The following is a 15087-nucleotide window of genomic DNA, read 5'->3' as shown; positions in this document are numbered from 1 at the left end:
CTCGACAGCAAGATGACAGACGTCAGCATAGTGTTGGGCGAAGGGTTCTAGTTGACCCCAGAGAACCAGGCTTTGATGCGAGATCCTTTATCGTGCAAGGTTTTGTCGACCGGAACAGAGCCCACCGAGAAGGCCATGACAGAGATGTGCCCACTAGCAGCAGAGTTCATGTCTCAGGGCCAGAGTGTTTTAGCAGGGCCATCAGGGCCGCGGTGATTCCTCCCAACTTCAGGCTGGCGACTGGAGTTAGTAAGTTCACTGGTGAGTCCAAGCCCGATACTTGGCTTGAAGACTACCGAGTGGCGGCCATGAAACACTTACCTCTCATGTTGGAGGGATCGGCCAATGCATGGTTGAATCAGTTGGCACCTAGCAGCATTTACACTTGGGAATATCTCGCCCAAGTGTTTGTCAGGACATTTGAAGGAACTTGCAAGCGACCAGCAGGGTTGACAGATCTGCAGGTTTGCGTGCAAAAGTCGAATGAGACCCTGAGGGATTACATCCAGAGGTGGATCACATTGCATCACATGGTGGAGAATGTATCTGATCACCAAGCAGTCTGTGCCTTCAAGGAAGGCGTTAAGAACAGGGAGTTAAGTTTGAAGTTCGGTCGGACCGGAGACATGACTCTGAGTCGAATGATGGAGATTGCCACCAAATATGCCAATGGTCAAGAAGAGGATCGGCTCTGGAGTGGCAAGTACAACCCAACTGCTCATGAAACCGGAGGAGGGAACTCCAGTCAGAAGAAGAAGCGGAAAGCCAGGCCAGCTGCTCCTGCAGAAGCATTGGTCGTGACTCAAGGCAAGTTTAAAGGGAAGCCCAAAGGATCTTGGAACCCCAAGAAGGTGAAGGACGAGGAAGGAAACGACGTGATGGATTTGCCATGCCACATCCACACGAAGAAAGACGAGGAGGGTAACTTCATTTACCCGAAACATACCACTCCCCAGTGCCGACTCTTAATCCAGTAGTTTCAGGGGAAACAACCCAAGGATAAGGAAAAGGAGTCGGACAAGGTTGAGGACAAAGAGGACAGTGATGGAGGATACCCCCATGTCAATTCCACCCTGATGATTTTTGCTGATGTTGAGAGCAAAAGTCGATTGAAAGTTAGAAAACCTGAGGTGAATATGGTTGCTCCGGCGACACCCAGTTATCTGAAATGGTCTCAGACCGCCATCACGTTCGACCAGTCTGATCATCCGACAGACATAGCCACCCCTGGGAGGCAAGCTTTGGTGGTCGACCCAGTCGTCGAAGGCACTCGACTGACTAAGGTTCGGATGGATGGTGGTAGCAGCCTGAATATATTGTATGCGGAGAAGCTGAAGGGAATGGGCATTCCGATGTCCATACTCAGTTCCAGCAAGATGAGTTTCCATGGAGTCATTCCTGGGAAGAAGGCTGTGTCACTCGGCCAAATTGCTCTTGATGTGGTTTTCGACGATTCAAAGCATTTCCACAAAGAAAAGTTAACATTTTAAGTTGTGGATTTCCAGAGTGCTTATCATGCTATTTTAGGCAGGCCAGCTTATGCACGATTCATGGCTCGACCATGTTACATGTACCTCAAATTGAAGATGCCTGGTCCCAAGGGTGTGATCACCATCACTAGCAATCGGAAAAAGGAAGAAGAGTCCTTTCAGAAGGGCTCAAAGATTGCCGATGCTCAGATAACAGTGGTGGAGCTGCAGGAATACCAGAAGAATGTAGATCCGAGTGATTCATTGCCGGCCAAGAAGCCCGCCAGATAGTTAGCGTTCCAGTCGTCTGCTGAGACGAAGCCCGTTCACATTCACCCGACCGACCCCAGTGCTGCTCCGACTCATATCTCCAGAACACTCGACTCTAAATAGGAATAAGCGCTCATACAGTTCCTCCGTGAGAACTGGGACATCTTCGCATGGAAGCCTGCTGAGATGCCAGGTGTTCCCAGGGGGCTGGCTGAGCATCGCCTACGAGTCGACTCAAAGGTGAAACCTGTCAAAGAACATCTTTGACGGTCCGCCGTCCAGAAGAGAAAGGCCATTGGCGAGGAGGTGGCTCGGCTCCTGGCAGCAGAGTTTATCCGAGAAATTTACCACTCCGAGTGGCTCGCCAATTTCGTCATGGTCCCCAAGAAGGACAAGTCACTTCGCATGTGCATTGATTTCAAACATACCAATCGGGCCTGACCAAAAGATCATTTTACTCTTCCCCGCATCGACCAAATAGTCGACTCGACTGCGGGATGTGAGCTCATGTATTTTTTAGACGCTTATTCCGGTTACCATCAGATCCGTCTATATGGGCCCGACGAGATCAAAACAGCTTTCATCACTCCATTCGGGTGCTTCTGCTATGTCACCATGCCATTCGGCCTCAAGAATGCCGGAGCCACATTCATGAGGATGATTCGGAAGTGTTTACTCACTCAAATCAGTTGGAACGTGGAAGCATACATGGATGATATTGTGGTCAAATCACGGAAGGGTACCGACCTGTTGACTGACCTTGCTGAAACATTTGCCAATCTCAGGAGGTATGCTATCAAGCTTAATCCATCAAAGTGCACATTCGGAGTTCCTGGCGGAAATTTACTCGGTTTTCTTGTTTCCGAACGAGGAATCAACGCCAACCCAGAAAAAGTTGGCACTATACTCCGAATGAAACGCCCCGTGCGTGTGCATGATGTCCAGAAGCTTACTGGATGCTTGGCCGCGTTAAGTCGATTCATCTCTCGCCTCGGTGAAACGGCATTGCCTCTTTAACGACTGATGAAGAAGTCAGACAAGTTCGAGTGGACTCCAGAAGCTGATGCAGCATTTGCAGAGCTAAAATCTCCGCTCTCCACCCAGCCAGTGTTTGCTGCTCCAATCAGCAAAGAGCCTTTGTTGCTTTACATTGCAGCCACAGGACAAGTCGTCAGTACAATACTTACGGTCGAGCGGGAAGAAGAAGGGAAAGCCTTGAAAGTTCAGCGCCAAGTATATTATCTTTCTGAAGTGTTGACCCCATCGAAGCAAAGATACCCTCATTATCAGAAGCTTCTATATGGGATTTACATTACCACAGAGAAGGTTTCTCATTATTTCTCTGATCATTCCATTACAGTCATCAGCGACGCACCATTGTCAGAGATGCACAACAGAGATGCAACTGGTCGAGTGGCAAAATGGGCGATTGAACTCCTTCCCCTTGATATCAAGTTTGAGGCAAAGAAAGCCATTAAGTCCCAAGCAGTAGCAGATTTCATCGCCGAGTGGATTGAACAACAACTACTGACTCAAGTTCACTCGGAGCACTGGACCATGTTCTTTGATGGTTCTAAGATGTTGAATGGTTCCGGTGCTGGGGTATTATTGGTTTCGCCCTGAGGAGATAAGCTCAGATATGTGCTCCAGATCCACTTTGATTCCTCCAACAATGAAGCAGAATATGAAGCACTTTTGTATGGGTTGCGCATGGCCATTTCACTCGGTGTCCGTCGCCTTATGGTTTATGGTGACTCAGATTTGGTGGTCAATCAGGTGATGAAGGAGTGGGACATCAGAAGCCCAACCATGACTGGTTACTGCAATGCAGTAAGAAAGCTTGAGAAGAAATTTGAAGGGTTAGAGCTCCATCATATACCCCGACTGAAGAATTAAGCGGCTGATGATTTAGCAACGATAGGTTCCAAGAGAGAAGCCATTCCCAGTAATGTATTTTTGGAACACATCCATACTCCATTAGTTCAAGAGGATCCTTTTACCGAAGAAGCTCCACAGCCAAGAAGTGTCACAGATCCGACTGAAGTTGAGGTTCCAGCGGTGGTCGACCTGATCATGGAAAATTTGGTCATCACTCCCGACTGGACAGAGCCGTACATCGTGTATATCCTAAGAAAAGAGCTCCCAGAGAACTAAGAAGAGGCTCGACAGATCGTCCGTCGATCCAAAGCCTTTACCGTGATAAAGGGACAATTGTACAGGGAAAGCGCGACTGGAGTCGGTCAGAAAAGTATAATGCCAGAAGAAGGTCGGATAATCCTTGACGATATCCACTCAGGGACCTGTGGCCATCATGCGTCCTCTCGGACCATTGAGGCTAAAGCATACCGAGCGGGAGTTTACTGGCCAAGAGCAAATGAAATGGCAAAGGAGATAGTCGACAAGTGTGAAGGATGTCAATTTTACTCCAATATGTCACACAAGCCCGCCTCAGCCTTGAAGACCATTCCACTCGTCTGGCCTTTCGCTATATGGGGATTGGATATGGTTGGACCACTGAGAACAGGCATAAGCGGCTTCACCCATGTGCTGGTGGCAGTCGACAAGTTCACTAAGTGGATTGAAGCTAAACCCATCAAGAATCTTGATGTCGGCAATCCTGTCAGCTTCATCAGACAGTTGATATTCAGATATGGAGTTCCACATAGCATCATCACTGATAATGGGTCAAACTTCGATTCCGAGGAATTCAGAGCCTTTTGCACATCTCAGGGAACATGAGTCGACTATGCTTCAGTCGCTCACACCTAGTCGAATGGACAGGCAGAACGAGCAAATGGTTTAATTCTCAAAGGGCTGAAACCCCGACTGATGCGCTATCTCAAGCACGCGGCTGGTGCATGGGTCGACGAACTTCCGTCAGTACTTTGGGGATTAAGGACCACACCTAATCGGTCGACTGGGAGAACTCTGTTCTTCTTGGTCTATGGAGCTGAAGCAGTCTTGCCGAGTGACCTGCTTCACAATGCACCCCGAGTCGAACTCTACACTGAAGATGAAGCAGAGCAAGCCTGATAGGACGCAGTCCACCTTCTAGAAGAAGAAAGAGAGATGGCCATGATCCGACCGACCATTTATCAGCAGGACTTACGTCGCTTCCATGCCAAAAACGTGAAGAGTCGAGCCTTCCAAGAAGGAGATTTGGTTCTCCGAGTGGATCAGCAGAAGCCACACAAGCTTGCTCCTACTTGGGAAGGTCCCTTCATCGTCACCAAAGTTCTCGACAACGGGGCGTACCGCCTTTACAATGTCGGTCACAAGATTGACGAGCCCCGAGCTTGGAACGTGGAGCTGTTCCGCCCCTTTTATACTTAAGTATTCACTCGGATGAGATGTAATAAAAGTACTTCTGTAGTTTATTTATCAAAGACAAGAGTGTTATAATTTTCCCAGTGATTGTTGTTACTTTTGTTTACATGAGCAGTCCCCCAGTGGGTGGCTTAGCTACGAACCCGTTTCGCCTAAGTTTGTAAAAAAAATCCTTGCCGAGTGGTGAGCCAGTCTCCCACTCGGGGGCTTAGTTGTGAATCCGTTTCGCCTAAGTACTTTCAAATCCTACTGAGTGGTGAGCCAGCCTCCCACTCGGGGGCTTAGCTGCAGTCCAAGTACTCGCCTAAGTATAACAAAACCCTGCCGAGTGGTGAGCCACCCTCCCACTCGGAGGCTTAGCTGCAATCCAAGTACTCACCTAAGTTTAACAAAATCCTGCCGAGTGGTGAGCCAGCCTCCCACTCGGGGGCTTAGTTGCAGCCCAGTGCTCGCCTAAGTACAAATGCAATGTGAGCACTGCAAGGAGGACGAGGTGCAGGTCGACTGCTACCTTCTCCTTCCGAGCTACGCCACAAATAGAATGTGCGCTCCGCAAGGAAGACGAGGTGCAGGTTAACTGCTACCTTCTCCTTACGAGTTACGCCACAAATACAATGTGCGCTCCGCAAGGAGGACGAGGTGCAGGTCGAATGCTACCTTCTCCTTCCGAGCTACGCCACAAATACAATATGCGCCCCGCAAGGAGGACGAGGTGCAGGTCGACTGTTACCTTCTCCTTCGGAGGTATGTCGCAAAAAATCCTACCGAGTGAAGAGCAAATCTCCCACTCGGGGGCTTAGCTGCAGCCCAGTGCTTGCCTAAGTTTTTGAAAATCCTACCGAGTGGAGAGCAAACCTCCCACTTGGCGGCTTAGCTTTAGCCCACTGCTCGCCTAAGTTTTTGAAAATCCTACCGGGTGGAGAGCAAACCTCCCACTTAGGGGCTTAGCTGCAACCCAGTGCTCGCCTAAGTTTTTGAAAATCCTACCGAGTGGAGAGCAAACCTCCCACTCGGGGGCTTAGCTCCAGCCTAGTGCTAGCCTATGTTTTTGAAAATCCTACCAAGTGGAGAGCAAACCTCCCACTCGGGGGCTTAGCTGCAGCCCAGTGCTCGCCTAAGTTTTTGAAAATCCTACCGAGTGGAGAGCAAACCTCCCACTTAGTGGCTTAGCTGCAGCCCATTGCTAGCCTAAGTATAAGATTCATTCCGCTCTGCAAGCATGACGAGGTGCAAGTCGACTGCTACCTTCCCCTTCAGAGCTCCGCCACAAATACAATGTGCACTCCATCCCGATCCGCAAGGACGCAAGTCGACTGCAATCTGTGCTTCATTCCTACCTGCAAGAGTGCATCACAAGCACTAGCATATATTCCGAGCGAAGAACAATGTTCGTTCGAAGACAAATGCAAACATATTCAATGGCAAACCCAAGTTCAGATAGCATCCTACGGATCCAGACATGCTCAGGCACCAAGCCTGTTAAAGTTACTGGTTACAAAAACAACTCGGCATTCCGAGGCAAATTTAAGGCATCAAGCATAGAAGTTTTTTACTCCTCCTGTGGAGCACTGGAAGGTGCGACAAACTCGTCCAGGTCGATTCCATCTGCAATCCGAGTGGCAGCAGCAATGAAGGTCTCCATGAAAGATCGGAAGTCATGCTTCTTGGTATTGGCCACCTTGAGAGACGCCAGCTTGTCCTCTCGCGCGTCTTTGTAGTGAACACAGACCAGAGACAGAGCAACATCAGCACCACACCTGGCAGAAGATTTCTTCCATTCTTGCACTCGACTTGGAACTTTATTCAGTCGAGTCATCAGAGACTCGAGGTCGTTCTGAAGTGTTTCCCCCGGCCAGAGTGTTGTGTCGATGCGCGATGTTGCAACCTTTAGTCTAGCAAGATAGTCGACCAAAACAGCAACACGAGACTCCAGTTGGAGCATGTTCATGGCGGCTTCATCCTTCACCAGATAGTTGATGGGATCCAGGCTTGTCTCCACTCGACCAGTTTCTTCCTCAAAGTTTTGGCAGAACTCTGTAGACACAACCCAAAGATAAGCCAGCAGTTTTGTGGTAAGTCCATAATTACAAGCCAGTCGGATACAAGGGATTACCTTCAAGCATGAGGAATAACTTATTGGCGAGCCCTCCCAGATAAACCTCTAGATCATTCTTCTTTCCCGCCAGTTCGCTAGCCTTGTCACTCAGGGCTATCTTGTCATTCTTCAGTCGACTGACCTCCTTGTTGGCCGCGTCGAGAGCAACTTTCAGATTGGTATTCTCCTCTTCAAGTTTGCTAGTTGAAGCCAGCTTTTCTTCTACGAGTTTCGTCTTGTCCGAAGCCGCTTTCTACGCCTCGGCGAGTTCAAGGTCCTTCTTCTTCAGAGCATCCTTCAGTTTATCTGCAAAATGACAGTGAGATCAGACTCGGGAATGGACAAGAAATAAGGGCAGTCGTCAAGGTTCTCACCAAACATACCTTTTGCCTCTTCCTTCGCCTTCGTGAAGTTCTCCTGGACAAGCTTCAGATCAAGTTCGAGCTGGATATGCTTGTTCTCCAACTCAGTATAACGAGCCACAAGCTCGCAAGATTTCTGCGAAAGATCAATTGCCAGACATAAAAAATAGGTCACTTCCGAGTGACTAAGAGAAAAATCATAGCATTTCTAAGACTACAGTCGAGTCAAAATATTCAACTATAGTCTCGGGGACTATACCTAGTGGGTGAAATCAGCATGCCCCCACTAGTTCTATCGGCTCGGGTCGATCAGTCGACCAAAAGATACAAAAAGGCAAACTGCCAGCTGTTAGCCACAGTTTCAAAAAAAGAAAAATGTTCTTCAGACCATGGTCGATTGCCAGCAGTCGACCACGGTCTCGGGGACTACACCCAGCGGGTTCACTCAGCGTGCCCCCACTAGTTCCATGATTCCATTCGACCAGATCGAGTGGAGAAAGTAAAGAGAAAAAGTTCAAGGTATAAAGACTATAGTCGACTGCCAGCAGTCCACCATAGTCTCGGGGACTACACCCAGTGGGTGCACTCAGTGTGCCCCCACCAATCCAGATATTCAATCGACACACCCAGTGGGTGTACAAATACTAAGATCTTTAGAAAGAAAAGTTTTCAGGTACCATATCCTAACAGAACAATCAGTGATCAACTAACCTGGACATTTCTCCGAAGGGCTGAACTTGCATCATAAGCCGCTTGGCTGGCGTTTCGAATCGCCTTCACCTGCTCCATCATGACCCCCGCCTGGCGTATAGCTTCTTTAGCAGCGCCTGCTTGGTCCTCTGGGACGTGGTGGGTGGAGAAAAGGGAAGGCGGATCAGCACTCGATGACAAAGGGCGAGCACTCGTCAGTGGCACAGCAAAGGACACGGTAATCCGAGTGACGTTGCCCCCCTCCGGAACCAGGGTCTCAGGTGCTGATACAACCTGAGCAGTCTTGCCAGCAGACGTCTTCCTGTTCCTCCTCTGCCTCAATGGCTCCTCATCGTCATCATCAGGGAGATCAATGATGATATTAGCTGGAGCTACAGAAATGACTCAAAGTTAAAAATTAAGATCATATCGACCGAAAGCAAAACTACAGAGATCATACGAGGGTTGGAAGTGATAGCATCCTCCATTTCTTGATCTTCATGTCTGGTTGAGGTCTCAGAAGTAGCAACACTGTGATTTCAGAAATCAGTCGGTCAGCGAACGAGTCGACGGAGAGTGTATCCATGTTAAACAAGAAAACACAAGTTATGCCATTACCCGGAAATAGTGGGAATCACCATCCTCATCTTCGGCAGGGCCTTCGTCGGTTTTGATGACGCCGCTCGGGGTTGCTTCGGCGCTTTCTCAGTCAGCGCCCGAGAGGTCGTCCGAGGACGTTTGGTCGACTGCCCAACAGGCACGGCCGCCTTGCCGCGCTCGACTGCAGGGTCATGGACGAGCTTGGATTGTCTTTCAGTACGGGGAGGCTCGACTTCCTCCTCCTCTTCCTCCTCCTCTTCCTCATCAGAGCCGACATCTTCTTCACCTTCCTTGCCATCGGATTCCCACTCCTCCTGACTTTCACCCCCACTCCCTTCCTCCTGTTCGATCTGTTCTTGCGCCCCGTTGGGCATCGAATACATCTCGTAGTGACCTGGAAGACAACAAACAAGACAAAAGTCAGTTGACCGAATTGTAGCAAAACGGAATGAAGGAAACAAGATTACGGTTGAAGGCAAGTGATTAGACCTTGTCTGGTTCGTACGACTGGTCGAGTGGCGGGATCCTCCTGGCTCCACGGGGGTTATCTTTGTTCCCTCTGATGGCAGTCATCCACCTTTCCAGTGTGGCATCGTCGACCTCCTCTGGGTGGACCTGAGTGGTGTCTTCGGTACCAGAGTACATCCACATCGGGTGGCCTCGATATTGACGTGGCTGAATGTGCCATCGAAGGAAAACCTCCAGAAGATCCATGCCAGTCACACCGTCGCGGATAAGCTGGACTACACGCTCTACCAACACCTTAACCTGAGCCTTCTCCTTCGGGACCACCTTCAGAGACGACGGCTTGTTCACTCGGTCCATGGAGAAAGGAGGGAGTCCAGTCGACCGCCCTGGCGTCGGCGGGTGTTGGCAGTAGAACCAGGTCGAGTGCCACCCTCGGACTGACTCGGGAAGGATCTTGGCTGGAAAAGCACTTTTACTCCTCATTTGAACCCCAAGACCCCCACACATCTGGATTACTTGGGTTTTCTCATCACTCTGACTAGCCTTTTTCACCGTCTGTAACTCATACTCATATAATCCAGTCGACCGCCTCCGGGCTCTGAGACGTAGGGCTGTTACTTCTTCCGAGAAGGGCCCGAACTCGTAAATCCCTCGCGTATACAACTACTCCATAGCTAGGATCTTGCCTCTCCATACCTACCCCCTATTCTACTGTCAGGTTTAGAACCACGACAGTGACCCCAACTCATAAGTCATGATCACCGAATGCACGTGTATAGTGATCCTAGAGATCAATGCTCACTGAACACACAGAAGCTGAATAACAAGAGTCTTACATCCATACATATCGTCTTACAAAAATTATGACCATTATGGTCAAGTCTTACATAGATAAAGCCACAAGGGCTGAATACCAAATAAACTTAAGCAGCGGAAATCTTCGTTGATAGGTAGAACCCATGCCATCTGCCTTAACCCTACAGGCATTCTGACTAGGAAGCGTCCTAGTTTGTGTGTTCATCACCAAAGAACTCTTCCTCGAACTCCTGCTCTTCCATGCCTGGTCAATTAAATAACCAATGGCAAGCCAATGAGTACTTTGAATTTACTCACAAGCAACCCATGATTTGGTTCAAAGTAACAATGCAATTGTACAACAAGTAAGCAACCTAGCTTCTAGTTGAGATGTCCTATCAACTTGCGAGATATGCATCAATGAACATGGGTAACCTTGAGAACAGGTTACAGATATCAACATAAATAGAGTTCGGTTCAATGCCATTTCATTCAACATGTCGAGTCACCACCTTGACACAAATAGTTCTCTTCCACACACACATGCACCGGTATTGTAAAATTTCTTGACATAGTTTAAGTAGCACCTCCCAACTGTCCATGACTGTGGACACGGCTATTCGAATAGTTTGACACTCTACAGAGGTTGCGCACTTTACCCACATGATCCGGGAAGCTTTCGTGTCATCCACGATCCCATAATACCTCGAGTACTCGGGGGAAGCACCCGATCATTACCTTTCCCTAGACGACACTAACATAGGGTCCACTCGTTGGTACACGACCCTCTTGTATAAGCAAAAGATCATGGGACTCTGCCCTTTTCACATTATCACACATACACGAAGGGACGAACGGTGTGTCTGGTGCCCTGTGGAAACAGTCATGGCCGCCTATCCAAGCACGACCCCATCCCGAGAGTGACCTCAAGTCACCCCCGTCACTAGTATGTGGGACCATGCTAGTATCAGTCTAAGTAATCAATAATGCCCCGTCCCATAAAGGGGTAGAGTGGTTGCACATGTTTGGTTGGGACGGTAATCACACATAATCTAATCCATCATTTTACACACACCAAAATCTCTCTTCGGTACACCACCTCTTCCTCAAGTGGTGACCTTAGTTCAACATCTCCCAAGGGCATTAGGGGCACCCAATGGGGTTTTTCGAAAAATGTATCCATGAAGAGTTCATGGTAGATATGCATCATTATGCATCAACTAGTCTCTTGACAATGCAATCATGAACAAGGTAAAGTCATGAGTAAGGGTATGCATCATGTGGTGGTTCACAACAAGTCTACCACCGTCATATTTCATCATCATGCAATCGAAAAAAGGGAACCGATGAACAAGAGGGGTGTCATGGTCAAAGGGCTGCTTGCCTTGATTGGCTTGTTCTTTGAGGTCTTCAAATCCTTCTCCTTCTTCTTCAGCAACTTCATCAAATACAGGATCTAATCGTCGCAAGAAAACAACGGAAAAATAAGACAATAATAAAAAAAGTCAAAGTGCTCAGAAAATTGTCAACTTATTTTTGTAAAATACTAGGAGGAAAACTAAGAAGGGGAAAATTCTTACTTTTGGATTTGGAGCTACAGGGACAGAGGAATGGGTTTTCAAACAGAGATTTTATTGTTCAAATTTGAATTTAAATTTGAATAGTGCGGAAAAGTGTAATGGATGTTTATGAAAGTTACACCAATAAATAGGTGGGATTATTCTAAGATTTTAGGAGTTGGAATTATTGCATTTGGATAAATATTTCATCATGTGGAATTTTTGGAAATGTGACAGAAAAGGAAAAGGAAAAAGGCCACTGTGCAACTGGGCTAGAACAGCAGCAGTGCACAGGTCCAGAGGCAATTCGGCCCAAGCGAGCCGAGCGGCGCGCGTGCGCCAGATTACAAACCTGACGGGCGGGGCCCAGCGTCAGAGAGAGAGAGAGCTGTGGCGAGGGAGAGGAGAGGATGACAGGTTGGCTCTAATGGAGGGGTGGTGGAGGGGAGCATTAGAACAAGAAAGGTGCAAGGAAAGGGGGTGAAAGGAAGGGGGAGAAAGAAGAAAGGGGAGGAAGGAGGGGAAAGGTGGTAGGTGGTTGGCGACCATAGCAGTAGCGCGGGGCGCCAAAGAATGCTACTGCTATGAGTGCCAGCCAAAATATCTACTGGTAAGTAAAACTAGCTATAGCGCTTGTACAAAAACCACGCTACTGGTACAAGTTTACCCATAGAAGAAATAGCAGTAGCGCGTCTAGGTGCACAGGCTCTACAACTATTTTCTTAACGGTAGAGTTGGTTAAGGTACAAACGCTGCTAATATTTTTTGGTCAGGTGGTGTGTTGTGGAAAACTTACCAGTAGCGTGCCCTCTAGAAACCCACACTACTGGTATGTTGTACCAGTAGCACGATTTATAACAGACGCTACTAGTAATTATCAGTAGCGTGGGGTCTAGAACACACGCTACTGGTAAACCTCTATGTATAAGCCTTTTTCCTAGTAGTGGGGGCGCGTCATGGGAATAGACCGTCTGTATATATATATATATATATATATATATATATATATATATATACAGACGGTCTATTCTGCTAATATTAGCAGAATAACTATTCTGCACACCACTTCCAGACTGCACGCTGAACGCAAGTGCACTGCAATGCTTCACGGGAGAACTGCTTCATTTTCCGGTTTTCCGCCCGCGCGTTCTATGTGGAATCGGGTGTCGCGGGATGATTCAGTTTGTGTCTGCATCTCATTTTAGCTTTATTCTTTCTGATTTACAGGAAAATATACTAGAGTGCTTGCAAATTGATGGATTTGGCGGATGAGCTTTCTCTGTTCATTCGTGTTCGCGTCAGATGCGATTTTTTTTGTGCTCGGATGTTGTTATTTAGTAGGAATTCTTTGATTGCGTTCATTTTAATCGGTCCGTTCACTCTATAATTCGTTAATTTTTAGGAGTTAGTTTTCAATTCTTGATATGTTGGTTGTGCGGGCGGGTGAGCTTCGTCCGCTCCTCTGTTCTTGTTGATTTTTTTGATTTTTGCCCGTCCACGCGTGTTTGAATATTGTAATTACTGTTGCTGTAGGATTGAATTCATTGTATTGCGGGTATGATTGTCATTTTTTGAATCGCATTTTTTAAATGAAAGGTGATGTTGTTCGTCAAGTTGCCATATCTTCCATGTAAATTTTTGCGGGTGTATTTTTTGATGGTTTAGTGGCTGTAGAATTTTTAGGCGAGTTATGGAAGTGCGAGTGAAATTGACACCTCTATCAGTCTATCACATTGTCTGTAGTTTTACTGCTTTAATTTTATTTGTTGTAGTCGCGACATACGTTGTAGTGCACTGCATTTTCTTTGGTAGTGTACTTCGTTGTAGTTTTATTATAGTGGTTATGGCTGTTTATGAGATTTCTCCTTTTCGTAAACTACATTCTGTGTTTACTACATTCTGTGTTGTAGATGACTGCATAATATGCATTTCTGTACTGCATTAGGAGTGTTGTCAATGTTCTATTCTGCTATTAGAAGAGATGGTCCATGATACGCTTGTGTTAGCTGAATAGTTATTATAAGAATTCTTTTGAACTGCATACTATGAGAATTGTTTTTGAGCATCATATGTTAACGCCAAAGTTTCGACCATTTGCATTTCCTTGTTACTGTTCGAAGGGCTGCCTTTTGTTATTATTAGTACCACACTATGTGTTCGAGAGAACTGCATTACTGCCAACAACAACTTTGTCTAAAAAGGATGATAAAATGACGTAGTTGAGGTTGCATACTTTAAATAGGCATTGTTCAATTTGTCTAATTGACATAATTTTAATAGCATACAGCATAAGCAAAGCATTAGAAATATTGGTTGCTTCATATTAGACAGCCTAGAGTGCAAATATTATAAACTTGATGGAGTCTTCTTCTTTGTAGAAAAAGACCATGGCCACTTCTCCGGCCTCAAAGCCATTGTGGGAGACAAAATCTTTCCAACCAGTAGTTATGTTGATGCAGTCTTCAGAGTCGATGTGGTAGTCAGCTTCCATGTCTCCATAGCCATTTTTGTGTTCTGTCTCCAAAGTAAGCTTCCCTGAACTTGGAGCATGAATTTTTATTGCGGATGGCAGTTTCTGCATATTGTAATGGGTGGATAAACAATTTATAAGTAAACAACAAATGTTTTTGTTTTATACTTAGTATAATTTGTTTATGTTTACTTAAATATTTACATACATATGATTGTATTTTGTAAAGTAGTTGCAATGTATGAACAAACTTATGTACGCAATTGACTCCTAGTTTTACTGTGATATATATTATACTGCAACATGTGTGCACTGCAATGTCAGTAACAATGTACTTCTCCAGCATGTTAATATAACTGCAACGCTTATCTACTGACCCTTTTTTGTACATATGTCGATACATGGTGTGGTACTGAAGAAAGATAGGTGGAAGCATCTAGTCTTAATAGCTAACAGATCTGAACAACAATACAAATTCTGTTTTGTATTTTTTGTTGATATTACTTAACAAATTGATTGAACTATATATTCAGATGTGTATTTGCAGTCTAGATTATGTCCAAAAATTGTGAGTGGAAATATACCCAACTTTCCTGTAGATCTGTGGTTGTGAGGCGATGAAGAAATGGCGCACGAAACCCCCTATTGGGTATCATCAGGCAGCCAAGCATGCTGCACCACTCGGTGTTGGTGAGCTGTAAGCCTTCTGCGTAGACGCATGTGTCCGCTACCGGCGCCATCCTTGCCAAGGACCCGCACTTGCAGTCCGTGGCGGGTTCAGTGGAATTCCAGAGAAGAGCTGTGGATGTGATGAACCCTAGATCTATGTTTTGAGGAAAATGAGGAATGGGGGGAGGAGTTGTGTTAGTTTGTAGCACGAATGGATAAGTTTTTATGCAACCAATCGAGCAATGGAAGTAATAAATGTTGTGGTTGGCGTTAGGTGGTGGATTGGGTCTGATTCAGTGAACACGAATGCATT

Source organism: Triticum dicoccoides, chromosome 1B (assembly GCF_002162155.2).
Source record: "Triticum dicoccoides isolate Atlit2015 ecotype Zavitan chromosome 1B, WEW_v2.0, whole genome shotgun sequence".
Classification (NCBI taxonomy): domain Eukaryota; kingdom Viridiplantae; phylum Streptophyta; class Magnoliopsida; order Poales; family Poaceae; genus Triticum; species Triticum dicoccoides.
Note: the sequence above shows the minus strand (reverse complement) of the source record.